This window comes from Danio rerio, chromosome 9 (assembly GCF_052040795.2).
Source record: "Danio rerio strain M-AB ecotype USA chromosome 9, GRCz13ab, whole genome shotgun sequence".
Taxonomy (NCBI): Eukaryota; Metazoa; Chordata; class Actinopteri; order Cypriniformes; family Danionidae; genus Danio; species Danio rerio.
This window is the reverse complement of record NC_141029.1, coordinates 45,399,377-45,420,215: the sequence shown is the minus strand read 5'-3', so window position 1 is coordinate 45,420,215 and position 20,839 is coordinate 45,399,377. Positions and strand designations below refer to the sequence as shown.

The following is a 20,839-nucleotide window of genomic DNA, read 5'->3' as shown; positions in this document are numbered from 1 at the left end:
TTAATTTAAAATGTTGTTTTTTCCTGTGATGCCAAGCTGAATTGTCAGCATCATTACTCCAGTCCAGTCCCTTGTCAGGGTGTCCTGGAGGCATTTAAAAGCCTTAAAAGTCATTACATTTTGTTTTCAAGATTGAGGCAATAATAAACATTGCATTAAAAATGATCAGTTTTAAGAATAACACTGTGTTACCAATTTATTTTGAATTTAGCTTCAATTTATTACTTATACCCACAAACCTTAAACTTAACTGTGATAACACTGAACCAATTTGGTCATTTGTTTCTGGGAAGTTAAAAATTGGGTTGACGCAGCCTCTTTAGATAAGCCGTCATGAAGCAGATCTTGCTTAATTTAGTCAGAGATTTGATTATACCCTAATAACAGGTTTCCCCACTCCATTGATATTTTGGCTGTGTGCTTTGGGTCACTGACCTGCTGGAAGATGAACCGTTGCCCCAGTCTGAAGTCAAGAGCACTCTGAAGCAGGTTTTCATTCAGGATGGCTCTGTACATTGCAGCATTTATCTTTCCCTCTATCCTGACTAGTCTTCCAGTTCCTGCTGCAGAACAACATCTTCACAGCATAATGCTGCCACCACTATGCTTCACTGTAGGGATGGTATTAGCCTGGTGATGAGCGGTGCCTAGTTTTTTCGAAATGTAACGCCAGGCATTCACTCCAAACAGTCAAATTTTAGTCTCATCATACCAGAGAATTTAGTTTTTTAATGGTCTGGGAGTCCTTTAGATGCCTTTTGGCAAATTCCAGGTGGGAAGCGGCTTCCGTCTGGCCACTCTGACATACAGGCCTGTTTGGTGGATTGCTGCACAGATGGTTGTCCTTCTGTAAGGTTCTCCTCTCTCCACAGAAGAACGCTGAAGTTCAGACAGAGTGATCATCGGGTTATTGATCACCTCCCTGACTGAAGCCCTTCTCCCCCGATCACTCAGCATAGATGGGCGTGCAGCTCTAGGAAGAGTCTTGGTGATTCCAAAACTCTTCCACTTAGGGATGATGGAGGCCACTGTGCTCAATGGAACTTTCAGAGCAGCAGAAAATTTTCTGTAACCTTCTCTAGCCTTGTGCCTCGAGACAATCCTGTCTCGGAGGTCTACAGACAATTCCTTTGTCTTTATGCTTGGTTTGTGCTTTGACATGTACTGTCAACCCTGGGACCTTATACAGACAGGTGTATGTATTATATATGTCTATATATATTCACCTTTTCAAATCATGTCCAATCAGCTGAATTTACCACAGGTGAACTCAAATGAAGCTGCTGAAAAATCTCAAGAATGATCAGTGGAAACAGAATGTACCTGAGCTCAATTTAGAGCTTCACGGCAAAGGCTGTGAATACTTCTGTACATGGGATTTTTCAGGTTTTTATTTTTGATAAATTTGAAACAGTATTTTTTTTTTATTATTGAAATGAAATCACTAAATGCACATCCACAATTGTTTTACATTTGCTTTTGATCACTGTGACCACACACTCTATATAAACTATACACAATAAAAAAGTGCAACAAATAATATTTTTCTAAATAAAAATTTTCTAAAAACTGACGTTTTTAGTATTTAAAAATTGTAAATATCTTCAAATAAATGTACATTTTATGTTTATTTGAAAATGTAAGTCTCCTACGCCATTTCTAATGCAGTTCAGAGTAATAGTTTAATTGTGTCAAAAATGTAAAAAAACAAAAAGGGTACATGAGTGGTGCCCATAAATAGTCAAGGTTGTCTATGGCATTACGAATAGTTAAACGGTCATTAAAAGGCGTTAAATCAGAGACCTTCAGACACCCTGCAAATGATCTTTCGGAAATCACTCTAATCTGATGATTCGTCAGTAAAGACATTTTTTCTTGCCAGTGTTAAGACCTTTTGATCATTTTTTTTTCTTTTGATTAGTAACATTTAAAAATTTTAGATTCTCTAAACCAGGGGTGTCCAAACTCAGTCCTGGTGGGCCAGTGTCCTGCTGAGTTTTGCTCCAACTTGCTTCAACACACCTGCCAGGAAGTTTCTAGTATATCTAGTAAGGCCCCGTTTACACTAGTGCGTTTTAGTTTGAAAACGCGTAAGTTTTGCTACGGTTACGCCATCCATCCACACTACGCCGGAGTTCTCGAGCGCCGAAAACGGAGCGTTTCGAAAACGCTGGAGAGGCCGTTTTCATTCTGAAACGCTGCTGCTCCATCTCAGTGTGGATGGGGAAAGACGGAGACATCTGAAAACGGAGGCGGGACTGCAAACGTTCGCCTATCTGATTGGGGCTTTTCCTCAATATTAAGTAGCCCACACACAGTTCAGTCTCGCATCCTCTTCTTGTAAGTTAAGACTTCGCAAGTTTGATCAAGGCTGCAGTCTCCCCCTTCTCAGTTTGATATGGAAAACATACCGAGGACACGGGTAAATCTTCAAAGGGAACAGTGTACTTTATAACTTCATTCACATCACCCTGGCTACGTTGTTTCACTTTCTCAACAATAAAATGTAAACATGATTTAAGGAACTGCCTATTTTCTTTTTAATATTAGCAACTAAACAGACAGCAGAAATGTTGAGGCGTCGTGCTGCATGAGCGTCATCTTCACTGTGTGGATATTTATAACTAAACGGAGCCTATAACTACTGCCTCCTTTCAATTTCAGTGAAAATACGAAACGCACCCTCTCTTTTGCTGAATATCAGTTTTAATAATCGACAATTATAAAAGTATAACATGCAATAAGTTTATACATTGTAGGAAATAAAGGCAAGCGATCAGTCAATATACCTGGATTAATCATAACTTATCTTTGCGCTTAACCAAAACATGTTACCCGTGAACAAGTAACTTAATAGATTCCAATGACCAAAGTCAGGGAATTGGCCTATGTCGTTAGATAAAGACAACAACATGAATGAAATATCACGTTTAGCAAATATAGTGAGATTAGATCCAGCGGGAGATGCGTGATGAGCAGTCCGACAAGCAGAGCTCTCATCTGGGTAGAAATGCTGGAGCGCTTGCCCGAGAGTGTGTGTGTGGTCACGTGATGTGCGTTTTTAGCGTTTTGGTGTGGACGGAGAGCTGTTCAGAAACGCTGGGTAAAACGCGAGTGTGGACGCGGATCGTTTTCATTCTACAACGCCGTTTTAAAACTAAAACGCACTAGTGTAAACGGGGCCTAAGTGCTTGATTAACTGTTCAGGTGTGTTTGATTAGGGTTGGAGCTAAACTCTCCAGGACTGAGTTTGGACACCCCTGCCCTGTTTGTTTGTTTTTTTGTTTGTTTTTTGTGGTTGATTCTTTTTTTCATTTAATCAGTTTGCCGCTGCTTTCAAATGGTAAATATATTTATATTTGTTATATCTTACTGTCTGTTCTAATTGAAGAATCCATTTCAAATGTCAAACCAAAAAAATAAATCAAGAAAGCATGTTTTTCCACTACATCACCCAGTTCAGATTTTCATTTTAATATCACAAATCAAAACTCAGCTTCTCTCCCTCTCAGTTTTCCATCTAGTATGTAGCTCATGTCAGTGTTGGAGCTTAATGAAGTCACATTTTTCTGTGGTACACAATCTGTTGGGTGTTGAGTCTGGTGTAATGCACCACATGCCATTTCTGTCACATCTCATTTCAGACGCACTGAAGTTTCATCGCAGTGTTTCAAGCTGCATTCCCAGCACTGAACATCAAGACGCTTTGCTTACACTGATTTCTGCCGTGCCGCCCAATAGGATTCACATCTGCTGTGACCTTCAGGGTAACTAAGCCTAGACTGCATAAGCAAATCCTGATATAGAAACAACCCTTTTCTTTGAAGCTGATGGTAATGAGATGCAGGACAAGCCTACTGGGATTGTAAAGCAGTGATACGTGTAGGATTTAAAGGTCATCAATTTAGAGCTGGAATGGAAAATATATATATATTTCAGTATGTTGATGTACTTACAATTGAAACTGAATGCTGAGTAGGGGTGGGGCTTACTTTTTGAGTGGGGTGTGGTTAAGAATATTGTGGCAGAAGCTGTCGAACTGACATCATCAGAGAAGGACCATTACACCAAAAGCAGAAGCAAATCTAGAGATGCACCGATCCCAATACTTGGCATCGACACGGCATATTTTTGCTGGATCGGGTATCGGCCAGCGGCTACCGATCCAAATCTGATCTTGTGCTTACGCTATATTCTGTGTAATTTATAAGCCAACAAAAGCCATAAAGGTAGCCTATTACAGTATAAGGCACTAGAAGTTGTCATGTAGGCTTACTATATCCCAAATGTTTTGTAGCCATTCTATAGTTAAATGTGAAGAACAGATAAATATTGTCGTGGTTAAATTCATGTTCAGCACGCTTTGCCTGTAAATCATTCTCCATTCATTCACAATTCAAGCTGCGTGATGCGTTCATGACAACTCGAAAAACTCTCTCCAAGACTATTTGTTCCTAATATTTTAAATAATCAGTGGAGAGATGTTTATTTTTGCATTAAAAGGGTTCATTTTGAGTTCATTTAGAGTTCATTGCTGTTTCTAAATCACGTTGCGCTGTGTCTATTAGATCAGCAGGTTGCATTTGCTACATTGGAGTAGAGAGGGTTATTACCTGCTCTCAGGGCCGGCCCAAGCCTTCTGGGGGCCCTAAGCAGGATTTTATTTGGGGCCCCCTTGGTGCAAACAGTATGACAAATTATCCTCAATCCTTGATTATTCATACACTATAAATTTAAAACACACATTATCGATTTATTCGCTGTAGCTGTGTTGCTTACATTATAAAATATATGTTGTAAGACAATTCTAAATATTATTTTGCAGAAACAACTTTCTATTGATCCCACTTTTTATATGACTACCTGCCACAAATCTAAATAAATAGACACAAAACATTAATATGTGCTGACAGGAACAAAAACAACTGGAAGTAGCCAATAGCATACTTATTTTTAATATTATTCAGTTACAGGACACTGCCAAACAGTCAAACATAGAGACAATAATGATAAATTTGGATATAAATGTTAACACTGAAAAAAAGTTGTATCGTATTTTGTAGTTCAGAAAAACTTAAAAAATCTATTTAAATTAAAATCAATTGAAATCAGAAAACATTTTTTAGACATATTCGCTTATCTAGCATATAACTTGAAAACGAACTCGGGAGATAGAAAAACGAACTCGGGAGATCGTGAGAACAGAAAACGTGTTCAGTGAGAAATAGGATGCTGCATTCTTCCTGATGGCCACTTGACTTTCATGCGTCTTTAACCGAAAATTATTTTGGCATTACAGCATTCATACAATGATTTGTTTTTCCCCTTTACACAACATATACAGGTACTCTGCATAAAAACATAATAAATATCCTCTGCACAATACAATTAACTAATTTTAAGATAAACTTCAGCAAATAAACACGTTTAATGTGTTTATTCCATTATCAATATTTTCATGGTAATGTAATCGTCTCATTAAAGGAAACTCCTTAGATTAATAAGTTCTATCTCTGAACTTAAATAAATCTGTATGAAATGCTGTCGCAATGACCTCTGGGACTTCTAGAGTGAGTTCAGTGCTTGATTCAGCTTCAGTGCGTCCTCGATATCAAGAACACATCCGGGAAGTTTCACGCATCCTCCATTCTTCAGTTTTGGAACCGAACTTTGGCAGCCGCTGATGACGTTACACGAGGACGCATAAACGCTGATGAACGCATATTGAGAAACAGCCTACTGTATGTTCCGGTGTCCACCTAACGCTGTCTGAGCTGCGATCCCAGTCCCATAATGCTATTTGAAAGTTTATATAAACGAAAATACACCCATAACAGGCGTAGTACAGAAAAATTCCTACTGTACGGAATAATTTTATGGTTATTGAACAGTTTTTTTTTTGTTTTGTTTTTTACATTGCAAGTCTAAAATTTCATTCCTCATAGTCTTAAAAACTCTTAAATTTGACTTGTTGAAACCTGTAGAAACTCTGGATATATTGTGCAGCCCTATCAATTTATCTACTTGCAGTATAATACTTTTAAATATACTTTAAATATAATATGCATCCAATATTTTGGGTATTAACATTATTTTTTATTATGGTAATGAGCACTTTATATTTATAAAAATTGGGTCAAATAAAGTATTAGTGATGCAATATCTTGCTAATCTTTGAAGCCAAGTTTAATTTCTCAGCTCTTTTGATTTAAGAGAGAAATACGACCCAGGCATATTCTCAACATCTCTTGCAAGATTTTGAGCCTTTTATAAAAAGGGAATCAGATAATACTCAAGTGGCCCAATGACATTAATAACCAATGAGTTTGTTTCTTTGCTTAAATCTCTTGTTTATCATCAGATGAGGAAGCCTCTTGACAGTTTCAGAGAAACAAAACCTCATTCTCTCTACAAGAGAAGTGGAAGAAAGCTCTGGAGAGAAAAGCTTGCCCGTTTCATTATCAGTGAAGCAAGACATAGACCTGTTATTTCCAACTCCTTCGACACCACACTGTCAGAGTCACTTCTGGAAAAACTCCTTCTTCGTCACCAGCATCTCTGCAGGAATTTTGCACTTTGGTATCACAAGTATGTTTCTGGAAGCCTGAGTCCTTCAATTCACAGCTAACCGCCAATGTGACTCGCAAATCACAATGTTATTGTTTTTTTCTCCTCATTTATGCATTTGGCAGAAGCTGTTATCCAAAACATTGCATTTAATGTACTTAAAGTTGCTAATGTCCTAACAAAAATGATCTGATGTTTCATGAATGATTTCCTGAATGTAATTAAGCATGTCAAATGTTCTGTTTTGAGAGGATTTGAGAGACCTCAAAAATGCATTTTTTTAAATTAATTTTTTAAAATTTTAATATTATTTTAAATTTATTTTATCTTTAATTTTCGTTTCAATTTTAATTAAATGTAATTTATTTTTACTTCATTTTTAAAATAAATTTAGAATTTAAATTAAATTTAATGTATTAGTTTTAATGTAACTTTTATTTTATTCTTTAATATAATAAAATTTTTATTTTTTTTTAAATTTTACATTATTTTAATTTAATTTCAATTTAATTAATTTATTTTTAATTAAACTTTCATTTCATATTTATTTTGATTTATTTTTGTAATAATTTTTTATTAAATTAATTTATTTGTTTAATTTTGTTTTAATTTAATTTCAATTTTAGTTGAATTTTTATTTCATTTAATTTTTCTTTTCTTTTTTCTTTTTATTTAATTTATTTCATTTAAATTTTCACTTAATTTTGATTTTATTTTATTTTAATATTAATTTTTGATTTAATTTAAATTTATTTTCATTTTGTTTTAATCAATTTTTATTTTTATTTTAATTTATTTCACAGCTGATCCCGCCTATATCTGATCCCGCTAAAATATAGACCAAGGCTTCAGTTCTCAGGGAGAAGTGTTTGCCAAATGCATGTAAAAAAAAAAAAAAAAAAAAAGTATTGTTAAAAACAATTAAAGCTATACAGAGTAAAAATGTCTGGCAGCACTTATAATAAAAATGCAAACACATTGGCATGTAAGCTAAAACAGCAAGTGTGAGCAGGCCTAAAATCAGATTTTTATTAAAAACATCATTATAGATGTTATTTGCAGATCACAGGCTATAAGAAATGAGTGGATATAGTGGAGTGCATTGAGAGGTGTGGGAATAGCAGCTTTCATTAGACCTGGATCACTCCTGAGACACATGGGACAGACTTGACATCAACATCTGATGTGCTCAAGGCGTATGCATTAATGTCTGTGAATTAATATTTGTCCTGATACTCTCAGGTTGAAAGTCAGTTTTTTTTCCATGCACCAAATTATTATTATTATTTTCACTACTTTTAAATAACAAATGAAGCAGCTTTGTAAATATCCCAAAGTAAAAAGTTGTATTAGTTAAAAAAATAAAAGTCTATGCATAACATTAAAATGATAAATAGCTTTCAGATATTAATGAGTGCAAATTATACAGATCATGTTATGTAAATCTATGGTACTTAAGCAAGTTTGGTCACACTTTACAATAAGGTTTCATTAGTTAATCATATTTAATGCATTTACTAACACAAACTAACACTATTCATTTTAAAAAAAGCTGAAACAACACAATTCTTGAGGTTTTTTTTTTTTTTGGCGGGGAAAACTTATTTGTTTTCTTTTTTGTTCAAGACACTTAAATTTGTAAAAATGAATAAGTTAACTTAATTCCCTTATGTTGTCCCAATACAAATCGATTGTGCAGAACCCAGCATTGTTTTACAGTGAAGTATGAGCAATACTTGTACATTTATAAATGCCTTAATAAAATCCAAATTCATCCCTGTTAACATTAAGTCATTCACTGTGAATTAACTAGCAATGAACAACTGCATTGTCAATAACTAACATGAACAAAAACTTTAATAAATGTATTGTTTGTTCATAATACAACCTTATTGTAAATGTTACCAAATAAAAAGAACCTAAATGTAGTCAAAACATTAGTATTGTGTTGACCGAAAATTAATTTATATAACATGCAAATAATATTTTACTTATTATAAGCTCATTTTTTTGGCATCATGGTAATGCAAATTATAAACTATTATAAAATATTTAAATTTTATTTTGATAGATTTTTTATTTTAACTTAATTTATTTTTATTTTAATTAATTTTTATTTATTTTAATTAAATTAATTTCACTTTACTTTTAAATCATTTGAATTTAATTTAATTTCTATTTAATTTTAATTTCATTTACAGCTGATCCAGCCTATATAGCTCATATATAGACCACTGAACTTTGGCTTCAGTTCCCAGGGAGAAGTGTTTGCCAAATGCGTACATGTAAAATAAAAAGTATTATTACAAGTAATAAAGTAACAAAAACAAATAAGTATAGTTAAAACACTGGTATTTTGTTGTCTGAAAATTAATTTATTTAACATGCAAAAATAATACTTTATTAAAAGTTCATTTTTGACATCATGATAATAAAAATGATAAGCTATTAAAAAATATTTAATTAAAACTTATTTTCATTTTAATTCAATTTCTATTTCATTTTAATTTCTATTTAATTTTAATTACATTTCTTTTTAATTTATTTGAATTTTTATTAAATGAATTTTATTTTTTAATTTCAATTAATTAAATTTAAATTTAATTTATTTAGTTTTAATTTTAATTTAAATTACAACTGATGCAGCCTATAGCTCAAATATGACCAATGAATTTTGGCTTCAGTTCCCAGGGAGAAGTGTTTGCCAAATGCATACATGTAAAATAAAATAAAAAGTATTAATAAAAAATACTAAACTAACTGAAAAACCTAAATGAAGGGTAAACACAGGAATTTTGTTGTCTGGAAATTCTAACATGCAAATAATATTTTGATTATTAAATGTTTTTGGGCATCACGGTAATGCAAATTATGAACTGCTTAATTTGTGTCTGATTACATTTCTTTTAGCTAAATATAGTTTCTGATATAGTTTTGCTGTGATATTTTGTTATTAAAAATATGAGCCAGGCGAATGCTTGACCTCTTTTGTAAGAGTTTGATGAAGATCCTTTTAAAAACCAAATCACACACTGCTCAAGTGTCTGGATTATTGTGAGAATTGATTTACACCTCTCTCATCTGCTACTTACAGCTCGAGACACTGCATGGGAATTGCAGCGCGTGTGTGTATGCTTCATGCTGATGTGGACGGCGTGAGAAGGGGCAGTTCCGTGAATGTCTGGAAACAAAATACCCCATGAATGGAAGCTCTGCCCAGCGTCACCACAGGAAGTGAATGAACGGGTGGAGTTCAGTGTGGGTGCTTCCTCAAACCCTGTTTTTAAATGCGAAAATAGAATTTTTGTAGATCACTATTACTGTAGCGTGCAATTAGGGGTCTATACGTTCTGACGAGTGTGTCTCGCCACACCACACATCTCCAACATTATTCAAACCTAGTGTATATTGAAGTCCAGCTCGGCTCAAGCAGCACCCGCTTCAAGGGATAGCTCACTAAAAATGTCCTGCTGAGTTTAGCTCCAACTGCCTTGAACACACCTGCCTGGAAGTATCCAGTATACAGAGCTTGATTAGCTGGTTCAGGTGGGTTTAATTGTAGTTGGAGCTAAAATATGCAGGACACCGGTACTCCAGGACAGAGTTTGGACAACCCATCAATTTCGTCTGTTAAACTCAAAACGAGATAGTTTGAAGAATGTTGAAAAAAGCAGCCATTTACATCCATAGCAGGAACTAAAATACTGTGTAGGGTTAATTCAAGTCAATTGGGACACATTTCATTGGGCATCAAAGTGGCAAATGTGTCCCACATTGCCTGAATTCACTCATAATGCTGATGATACACACTTTGGGAAATGATGTCATAAATAGACAACCAGGTGAGACACGGGGTAGCTAATTAGTGCAATGTGTTACAGATACAACATTAATTCCATTTTTAGTAGAAACGTAGCCAACCACGAGCACTGTCACCTCACAGCAAGAAGGTCGCTGGTTCGAGTCCATGCTGGGTCATTTGGCATTTCTGTCAGGAGTTTGCATGTTCTCCCCATGTTGGCGTTCGTGTCCTCCGGGCGCTCCGGTTTCCCCCACAATCCAAAGACATGCGGTATAGGTGAATTGAATAAACTAAATAGGCCGTAGTCTATGTATGTGAATGAGTGTGTATGGATGTTTTCCTAGTACACTGGGTTGCAGCTGGAAGGGCATCAGCTGTGTAAACCTATGCTGGATAAGTTGTCGGTTCATTCCAGTGTTGACCCCTAATGAATAAAGTTACTAAGCTAAAGGCAAATGAATAAATGAAGTAGTCATCCAACATCGCTCTGCAAAACTGAGTTTAGTTCCAACCCTGCTCCAACACACTTAGCTGTAGGTTTCAAACAAGCCTGAAGGACTCAATTAGTTTGATCAGGTGTGTTTAATTAGGGCTGGAACTAAACTGTGCAGAGCTGCGGCCCTTTTGGAACTGAGTTTGACACCTGTGGCATAAGTCAATGGCTGTTTTTTTCCAACATTCTTCAGAATATCTTCCTTGTGTTCAATAGAAGAACCAAAGTCAAACAGGTTTGAAAAAAAGAGGAGGGTGAGTAAATAATGACAAATATTTTCATAATTGGTTGAATTATCCCTTTAAGAGTTGAAGAAACTTAATGTATTTTTTTGGTTATTCCATTCTGTACTACTTAACCCAGTGTTTCTCAACCACGTTCCTGGAGGACCACCAAGACTGCCTGTTTTGGATGTCTCCTTTGTCACACCCATTACAGGTGTTTCGGTCTGTGATAATGAGCTGATGATCTGAATCCGGTGTGTTTGGTTAAGGAGACATAGAAAATGTGCAGAGCTAGTGGTGCTCCAGGAACGTGGTTGAGAAACACTGAATTGAGGAGTACTGCTTCAGGACAGTTCAAAGTCAGCTTTATTGTCACCACATGTATTGTTTATTGTAACCACATGTACAGGACATACAGAGAATCGAAATTTCATTACTCTCAAACCCTAGGTGCCTAACATGTAATATTAAAACAAAAAGTAAAACTTTAGAAAGAATTGAAAAAAAATACAATTATACATAAAATGTCATCTAAAAATACAAATTTAAACATTACAATTACACTTAAGGGCAAGACGCAATGAGTGCAAACCAGAGTTGTGCAGATGTAAAGCAGTGTACAGTGCAAAAAGGCCTGTAAACATGATACTTATGATAAAGTGACAGTGTCATAATATATAGGGAGGTAATATGATGTGACGTGATTCAGTTGACATGAATGGTAGTTGCAGGTGAGTTATAGTTTAAAATCGTGTGGGAAGATTCATTAAAACCATCGAATGGTTGTCTAATAAACCTGCATTAAACATTATGGACATGAACTCTACGGCCACTTTATTAGGTACACCTGTCTATCTGCTCTTTAACGCAAATGTCTAATCAGCCAATCACATGGCAGAAACTTTATGCATTTACATGGTCAAGATGATCTGCTGCAGTTCGAACAGAGCATCAGAATGGGGAAGAAAGGTGATTTAAATGGCTTTGAATGTGGCATGGTTGTTGGTGCCAGATGGGCTGGTCTGAGTATTTCAGAAACTGCTGATCTACTGGGATTTTCACGCTTAACCATCACTAGGGTTTACAGAGAATAGTCCGAAAAGGAAAAAGCATCCAGTGAGCGGCAGTTCGGTGGGCTCAAATGCCTTGTTGGTCAGAGGTCAAAGGAGAATGGCCAGACTGGTTCCAGCTGATAGAAAGGCAGTAATTCAAAAAGCCACTCGTGACAACCGAGGACCTGCAGAAGAGCATCTCTGAACGCACAACACGTAAACCGTTGAGGTGGATGGGCTACAGCAGCAGAAGACCACACCGGGTGCCACTCCTGTCCGCTAAGAACAGGAAACTGAAGCTACAATTTGCACAGGCTCACCAAAATTGAACAATAGAAGATTGGAAAAATGTTGCCTAGTCGGATGAGTCTCCATTTCTGCTGCAACATTCAGATGGTAGGGTCAGAATTTGCCATCAACAACATGAAATAATTGGTCCATCCTGCCTTTTATCAACGGTTCAGTCTGATGGTGGGGGTGTAATGGTGTGGGGGATATTTTCTTGGCACACTTTGGGCTCATTAGTACCAATTGCGCAACGTGTCAATGCCACAGCCTACCTCAGTATTGTTGCTGACCATGTCCATCCTTTTATAACCACAGCTATAACTGGTTTCTTGAACATGACAATGAGTTCACTGTACTTAAATGGCCTCCACAGTCACCAGAACTTAATCCAATAGAGCACCTTTGGGATGTGCTGGAATGGGAGATTCGTATCATGGATGTGCAGCCAACAAATCTGCAACTGCGGGATGCTATCATGTCAATATGGACCAATATCTTTGAGGAATATTCCTAGTAGGCAACCTTTCTGAATTTATGCCACGAAGCATTGTGGAAGTTCTAAAAGCAAAAAGGGGGTCCAACCGGGTAATAATAAGGTGTACCTAATAAAGTGGCCGGTGAGTGTATAATGTTGACTGTTTTTAATAAAAGCTTCTGCACACACAAATTTCTCCTGATTTATAATTATAATACATTTTCTTAACACACAATTTAATTTTAGTGTTATTATTTCCTTTATTAGCATCTAAATTGCAAAGTGACTGCTTCCCACAGAGAGAAACAGAGGAAGGGAGCGTACAGGCAGTGAAAGTAGGGCGTACAGTATGTGCTCTTCAGGTAGCCTTGCCCCTGAGGTACCGCGATGAGCATGCGTGCAGCTTTCCCCGGCCAAATAGATAATTCAACAAAAAAATACTATGGCGACGTTTCAGTTTATGAATATTAACGACGTCGTGTGGTTGCCGTCCAATTGCGAGCCTCAAAACACGAAAATTAATTAGACCGCGCTGACGTTCAATGTTCTAAGTCAATGATGAAACGTCAGCTGTTGAATATTAATTAGGTCAAGTCAGCGTAGATCAGGAAGCTACCAATAGCAAAGCATTGTGTTGTGAATATTACTCACGAGGCCGTGGTTATAGTAGGATTCGTAAACTTCAGTCAGGACGCGGCGCATCGCTCCACAGTCCGTGTGCGCCGTGCAACCTGCAACACAGAGTGACGCCAAGTCTGTTCAACTTTACCGGGAAACATCAGCTGCACAGGTAGGAAAACCACTGGAGAATTCATATGCAAATACGCGCTTAATACTGACAACAGCTCCGCTTGTCACAACTTGATTTTAGTCACAAGAACAACAACTTAAAACGTCATGGCAATATTTGATGTTTCATCTCGAGGGTGTGATTTAATGAATGTTTGAGAAGAAAATATTCAATGTTTGCTCTCCAAGCGCGACTTTCTGTAAAGGCTTTTGGTCTCTTTTTGTCACTAGAACGTAGATCTAACAACTTTGTGCAAATCTCGTTCACTTTACCTCTTCACACAGCTTTCTAATTCAGAGTAAATTTCTGTCTTATTTCATATTTCAGCTTTTGCACTTGTGGCGGTCAAAACTGCTGTTTGGTAGCGAACGAGGCTTTTTAGTATAACAGATATTTGCATGACTTAAAGGGGCAGTTCACACATTATTCTCTCATGCTGTTGGAGGCAGATGACTGCTTCTTGTGATAAAAAATGTCTTGGAGTGTGTATGGGATGGCGAAGCTTAGAAGAGGAATTACTCTTATATTTTACGTTGTATTATTTCTGAATGCTTTGCCGTTAAACGGACGATTCTTATGAATCGGATCTTCACAAATGAGCATGGAATCAAACAAATTAGAAGGATTTGTTCACCTGTTCCTTTAGTTTGCTGATTTAATCTGGCGTCAAACATCAGTGGTACTTATACACGGTGGTGGAAAGAGTACTGATAAATCATACTCAAGTAAAAGTGTCATTTACTTGCCTAAAAAATGTAGTGCGAGTAGAGTAAAAGTATCTGTTGTAAATATTACTCAAAGCATGAGTAAAAACGTAGCCCTTTATATAGTACTGAAGAGTAGTGAGTATTGCACTGTAAAAAGCTGATGCATATACATGTAATATGTGCATGTGTGTATAAACATAACATTCTGTAGTGCATTTAGTCATTGCCCAGCAGGCACACAACGTCATAATATTAGGTTAGATTTAGGTTGTGATGTCAGGTGACCAAAATTCAGTTTATGTCTAATGTCTATTCGTCACCTTGGAATTATAAGGTTCTGTCTGCGTTCCAAATGATTTTAAGATATTGAGCTTCAAAGTTTTTGCATGCCATAGCAAACACTATATGTGTAACATTTCTCTTCCATACATCAACATGACAGAGACTCTAAATGTAAATTATCAAAATTCTCTTACATTTGCACATTGGAGTAAAACACACAGTTCAATACAGTTCATACAGTGCAATAGATGTAGAAGCTTCTAACTCTAAAAAGTCATTTCCCGATTGGAATTATAAGGTTGTATCTGGCAGATCATTCATTGAAGCATTACTTTTCTAAAAAAAAAAAACACCACATAATGTAAATAAGTTGTCATATAATAAGAACATGTGAATAACTCAATTTTGACAAAAATGTCAGATATAACCTTATAATTCTATTGTCTAAGGACAATAATATTTTGATGTCCAATTATGACATGAAATGATGTTGATATTTGGTCTATTTTAGGTTGTTAGAAAGTGACCAAAATCATCTTAAACCAGCATCATATTGACGTCATAGTGGTAATGTCCACACAACGTCAAGCTTTAACATCATTAGACGTTGATGGTTGGTTTTAGGTTGAGCGTTGGACATTGATGTCTGCCTTACGTTGGGTTTTGACGTCAACATGATTTTTATTTTTAAACACAATGCAACATCCCTATGACTTTAGGTTACAACGTCAATCTGACGTCATGTTTACATCCTGTGCCTGCTGGGTGTTTAAGGCCATTTTGGTCATCATACAGTAAACATCCGTCATCTTCTTATCAGTGATATGCATCTAAACAGTCTCTATGTCAATGCATGTAAAGATTTTGCACATCTTCTTGGACACTATTAATGCTTCGTAACAGTTTGCTGCAGTTATAAATCACCCATGTCTTGAGGTAGTTATGAGGCGATTTACCTTCTGTGTGTGATTTGATTGGACGGGAATCACAGGACTGATTTTTCTAATCTCTCCATAGACAAGAAACAATAAAGTAGTGACTGCAGGTTGAAGGAAAGTAGTGGAGTAAAAGTACAGATACTGCACTAAAAATGTACTCAAGGGAAAGTAAAGGTACACATTTATAAAACTACTTAGTACATTACAATTCCTGAGAAAAACTACTCGAGTACAGTAATTTGAGTATTTGTAATTAGTTACTTTACACCACTGCTTATACCACTGATGTGTGTGTGTAAATATATATAATTTTTTGATATTTTAAATGAGGAAAATATGCATGCGTTATGGATGTGACAAAAAAGTCAGCAAGTTTACAGTATACAACAGACTTTGTAGAAATTGTGTGAATTGAACTGCGCTACCCAAAAGAGACAATGATAATCAAAAGGATAAAAGTTGAATCACTATAGAACAAACATGATTGATTTTACATTTTTGCATTTATAAGGAAAAAGCTTTGTTATGGATGTGACGGATGTGAAATTGCCGCTTGAATGACTTTGGTAAACCAAATATAATTGTTTGAAAACACTGACAGAGATTTTTGTGTATTTTTTAAAGGTCTGTAAAATACTTGCTAACACAAAAAGCGCAGAAACAGTTTTGCGATTTTGGTGAAAATGTAATTTTTTTTTATGGCAAGGTTGACATTTGCATGGAATTGCTCATATTAGGGTTGCACGGTTTACTGGAACTATGGTAGTATCGTGATACTATGGCTCCAAAATACTGGCGGTGTCACTGTAGTTTGTTAACGGTAGTATCGTCATTAACGGTCTATCTACAACATGTTGCATGTGGAAAGTCACTAAAACGCTTACACGCTTGTGCAAAAATAATTTTTTTTATTTGAACAGTCTGTGCTGTGGAGCACTTTAAGGTTGCCAAAGGTGTAGAATTCACTCATTTTATGGTCGCCTAATGCACGTTTTCTGATGCTTCAGATTGAATCTGAATCAATTAATTTCTGCTGCTGTAAATATGATTTACTAGCTACAATAACTGCTACAATCTCTTAAAGAAGAGCAACTCGCAAAGTTAAATTTTCAATTACGTACCTGATAAGACTGAAAAAAAACAACAGCAAAAAACAACAGATCCTAGAAACATTAAAACTGAATTTTTGACAACTTCATACAGCCTAATTTGGTTGGAAAGGGCTAATTTTATTATTAATGCAAACCTAATTTGATATAATTTGTATCTTTATTTTAATGTATTTATGTTGGTCAGTTATCTATGAAATAAACAAAAAGAACGAATACATTTCAGGTGAAATGACGTGCAAATACTTTTTGCAATAACAAGGGAATCATAAATTCACTTCAAGTAGGTGTATTATAACATATTAATATAGTATTTCTCACAGTTTTCTTTATATCATGGATTTGAGTTATGAATTACAGTATCGCAATACTTCTTGGTATCACAATACTTCAGCTAGTATAGTATCGGAACATGAGGTCATGGTAGCTATAGACAAACATATATACATACATACATACATACATACATGGATTCATTTATGTATTTTGGCTGAGTCCCTTTATTAATCTGGGGTTGCCACAGCGGAATGAACTGTCAATTTATCCAGCATATGTTTTTACGCAGCAGATACCCTTCCAGTTGCAACCTATCACTGGGAAACATCCATACACACTCATTCAAACACAAACACTACGGACAATTCAGTGTATTCAATTCACCTATAGCACATGTCTTTGGACTGTGGGGGTAACCAGAGCACTCGGAGGAAACCCACGTAAACACGGGCAGAACATGCAAACTCCAGACAGAAATTCCAACTGACCCAGTTGGGACTTGAACCAGCGACCTTCTTGCTGTGAGGTGACAGTGCTAACTACTGAGCTGCTCCTTATAAAAATGTATGTTTTGTTAAACACATTAGATTTAATATTATCCTTTATTTACATATGAATGTAATGAATAAAACACAATCATTTGAAGACAATAATAATAACTGACTGACAGTGGAATGTAAGTACAGTGCATGTGCATCATTAAAACATGATTTCAGTGCCTTTTTGTTTCATGCCATGTTTTCCTGTTTGTCCTTGGACTAAATAATCCTCTCTTATTTGCAATTCTGCAGTAAGCCTCATTATATATGCAACCTCAAAAGCTTTAAACTGACTTTAAGCTTTAGCCCTTTGTGTCTTTTGGGCATCCTTTGTTCATCGATTCATTCATTCATTCGGAATAATCATAACAATAGTAGAAATGTCCTAAATGCAAATACACAGTGGACAGCTGAATGAAACTGCTTGCTGGTCAGAAAGCATTTTTTATACATAATTTCAGGCAAATGTACCTGTTTAAATGCAGACAGAGCCTTGGAAAATTTGACCTTTTACGTCAGGTTTTGTGTTTCTCTCTCTCTCTCTCTCTCTCTCTCTCTCTCTCTCTCTCTCTCTCTCTCTCTCTCTCACTCTCTCAGATAAATTCAATTCAGTTCAAAACAGCTTTATTGCCATGACTTGTCAAGTATTGCCAAAGCATTACAGATTACATAAACGGTGAATAAAATCATAAAGTGTTTATATAATATATACATACAGAAAAAAACACAATTAGAATTCTGATAAATATTCATGCAAATATGAAAGAAAAAAAACAACTAATATGAGGATTAAAAAATTATGAAAGAGTAAAAAAAAAGGTAAAATACAAGACAATGAAATACATTACACAACTGTACATTAGGCATGGGCCAGTATTAAATTCTGATGGTATGATAACTTTGGACAAAAATATTACAGTTTTACTGTATTGTAATTACTGATCTAAAATAATTTTTTTTTAAAACGTCTTAAGTAAAAAGCAACAAAACACTATACATTTTATTTCAAGAAACATTTAAAAATTGTATTTTTTTCATTGTTTGTTAAATCGATGTCCGACCAGTAGCTTTTGATGTGGCAGGTCCTTTTCCGCTGTAGATACGGTTGCCCTAAAAAAATAAATAAATAAAACGTACACATACTGTAGAAATGGCTTAACAGAACATTTTAGCAATTTTAAAACCTTGACTTTCCAAACTGCGGTAAATGTTTAAACTGTTACATTCTTACTGTACATTCTTGCCGATGATTTGCAATAGGGCTGTTCGATATTGGAAAAATATAACATTGCATTTTTTTAAATTCTGCGTTATGAATACAATTCCTCGAATATAAACATGGGGTCCAAAAATATAGGGGTGCTAATAATTCTGGCTTCAACTGTATATCAAAAATATAATGAAAGAGGAAAAAAATATTATTGATGAATTGTTGTTTTTTAATTTATTTATATAGCACATTTCATACAAAATGGTAATTTAAAGTGCTTTGCATAAACCAGAGTAAAAGAAACGGGGCATAGTTGCTGATTCACCTTGCTTTGACTGAACTCTTGGAATTTCTAATTTATTTGACCTTAATGATCTGAGGGATCTGTTAGGTTTGTATTCAGTGAGCATATCTGTAATGTATTGAGGTCCTTAGCCATTTAGTGATTTATAGACATGTAGAATTACTTTTAAAATCTATTCTGAATGTAACTGGGAGCCAGTGTAGAGACCTGATGACAGGTTAGATGTGCTCTGATTTCCTGGTTCTGGTCAGAATCCCGGCAGCAGCGTTCTGGATGTCTTTTTGGTAAGGCTAATGAGAAGTCCATTACAGTAATCCACTCTGCTGGTGATAAAAGCATGAACAGGTTTCTCCAAGTCCTCACTGGGAACAAAGCATCTAAATCTTGCAATGTTTTTTGAGATGATAGTATGATGATTTACTAACTAACTGACTACTGAATTTCAGACCTGACTCCAGAATCACACCAAATTAATGTTAAATTACAACTGTACATTTATTCAAATGGTTTGTAATGTTTCTGTCAGCAGTTGTAAAAATGCTCTTGTTTTAGGTTTGTCCATTGGCTGACAGTATGTGGCAGTTTGTGGCAGGCTGACACATATTTGGCTGCTGTTGGTATCATTCTCTCTCTCTCTCTGTGTAATGTGAACACAAGGCAGAAGGTGTGTCTTCTTAGATATTCTCCCTGATGTGTGGTCTACCTGTGCATAATTGATAGAGCACTTATGTCCTTTCCTCATCAAGGCTAATTTGTTTATTAGTATTGCGTCATGCATTAGGAAACAAAACCCAGGTTGCTTAAGCATCTTGGGAAATACGTTGGTTTGAAACTTTTCTTTTTTTTTTCACAAACACACATTAGTCTGCCTTTAAGACTTCCAGAAGATAAATGCACCCACAGTGTGACAATAAGCAACCATGCACATGGATGCAGTACATATGCTTGTTATTTACCTCCTTTCTTTTCTTCTGTCCTTCTTTTATTTTGCATTTCATTATTCCAACTAAAGCGGTGTGAAAAAAAATAAAAAATGTTTAACCGATTCAAGATTTCAATTAAACATATTTTTCATACGCTAAGTTTGGTGAACTGAACAATTTGGGTATAATCTAAAAAACTGGCAAGTTAAATTAACTGCAAGTTTTGGGAGACTCCATTACTCAATTATACAGTGGCCGAGAGAGCTTAACGTTCTGCAATTTGAGAAAACGCGTGCAATTACAAAAAACGCCAGCAAATTAAGAAAAGATCTTCATCTAGTTGAGAGCACACGTACTTCAAATCCTCAAAACGCAAACATAAAATAATTGCTGCATTTTCCCACAACGCAATCAATTTACGAAAACGTGCTGCATTTTCTCACAACATAATAAGAATGGAACACAATGGAAATGTTTCAAGTTGACCTAAAAACTTTACAGACGCCGCTGTGCTGTGACTATTGCTCAATGAAGTTGAAGGTGATATTTGAAATCTTTGAAAAAATGTTTTTTTTTTTATATTTTTTAAATATTTTTAATATCCCTTGTCTTTTGTTTATTTAGGCTAATAAATACTAATACTAAATAGTCAGGTTCGTCATGTTTTAGGGTCTCCTAAAACTCTTTGTGTTCTAAGAAAATGCTGACGTTTTTGTGAATTGTTTAGACCTAAAATTGCAGCATGTTAAGCTCTCTCGGCCACCGTACAATTAAATTGAGGCAACAAGTTTACTTTTATCCTAACTTATCAGGATTTTTTTTAGTGTAAGTTAAATGTAACACAACTACAACATCATTCA

General features: G+C 35.4%; 1 protein-coding gene and 1 long non-coding RNA gene across 9 annotated transcripts in view; one reads left to right on the top strand and one right to left on the bottom strand.

Moving 5' to 3' along the window:
• The window catches only part of LOC147835389 (uncharacterized), a 170,000-nt gene that overhangs the window by 104,536 nt on the left and 44,625 nt on the right, over positions 1-20,839 (bottom strand). The gene's annotated exons all lie outside the window — the stretch shown is intronic.
• znf385b (zinc finger protein 385B) overlaps positions 13,610-20,839 on the top strand; it is a 299,871-nt gene continuing 292,641 nt past the window's right edge. For 7 of the 8 annotated variants that reach the window (XR_015498761.1, XR_015498762.1, XM_087266091.1 and 4 more), the window contains exon 1: positions 13,610-13,691. The gene's annotated coding sequence lies outside the window, so the exon portion shown is untranslated. The remainder of the gene's footprint in view (positions 13,692-20,839) is intronic. The other variant, NM_212793.2, reaches the window with a different exon arrangement.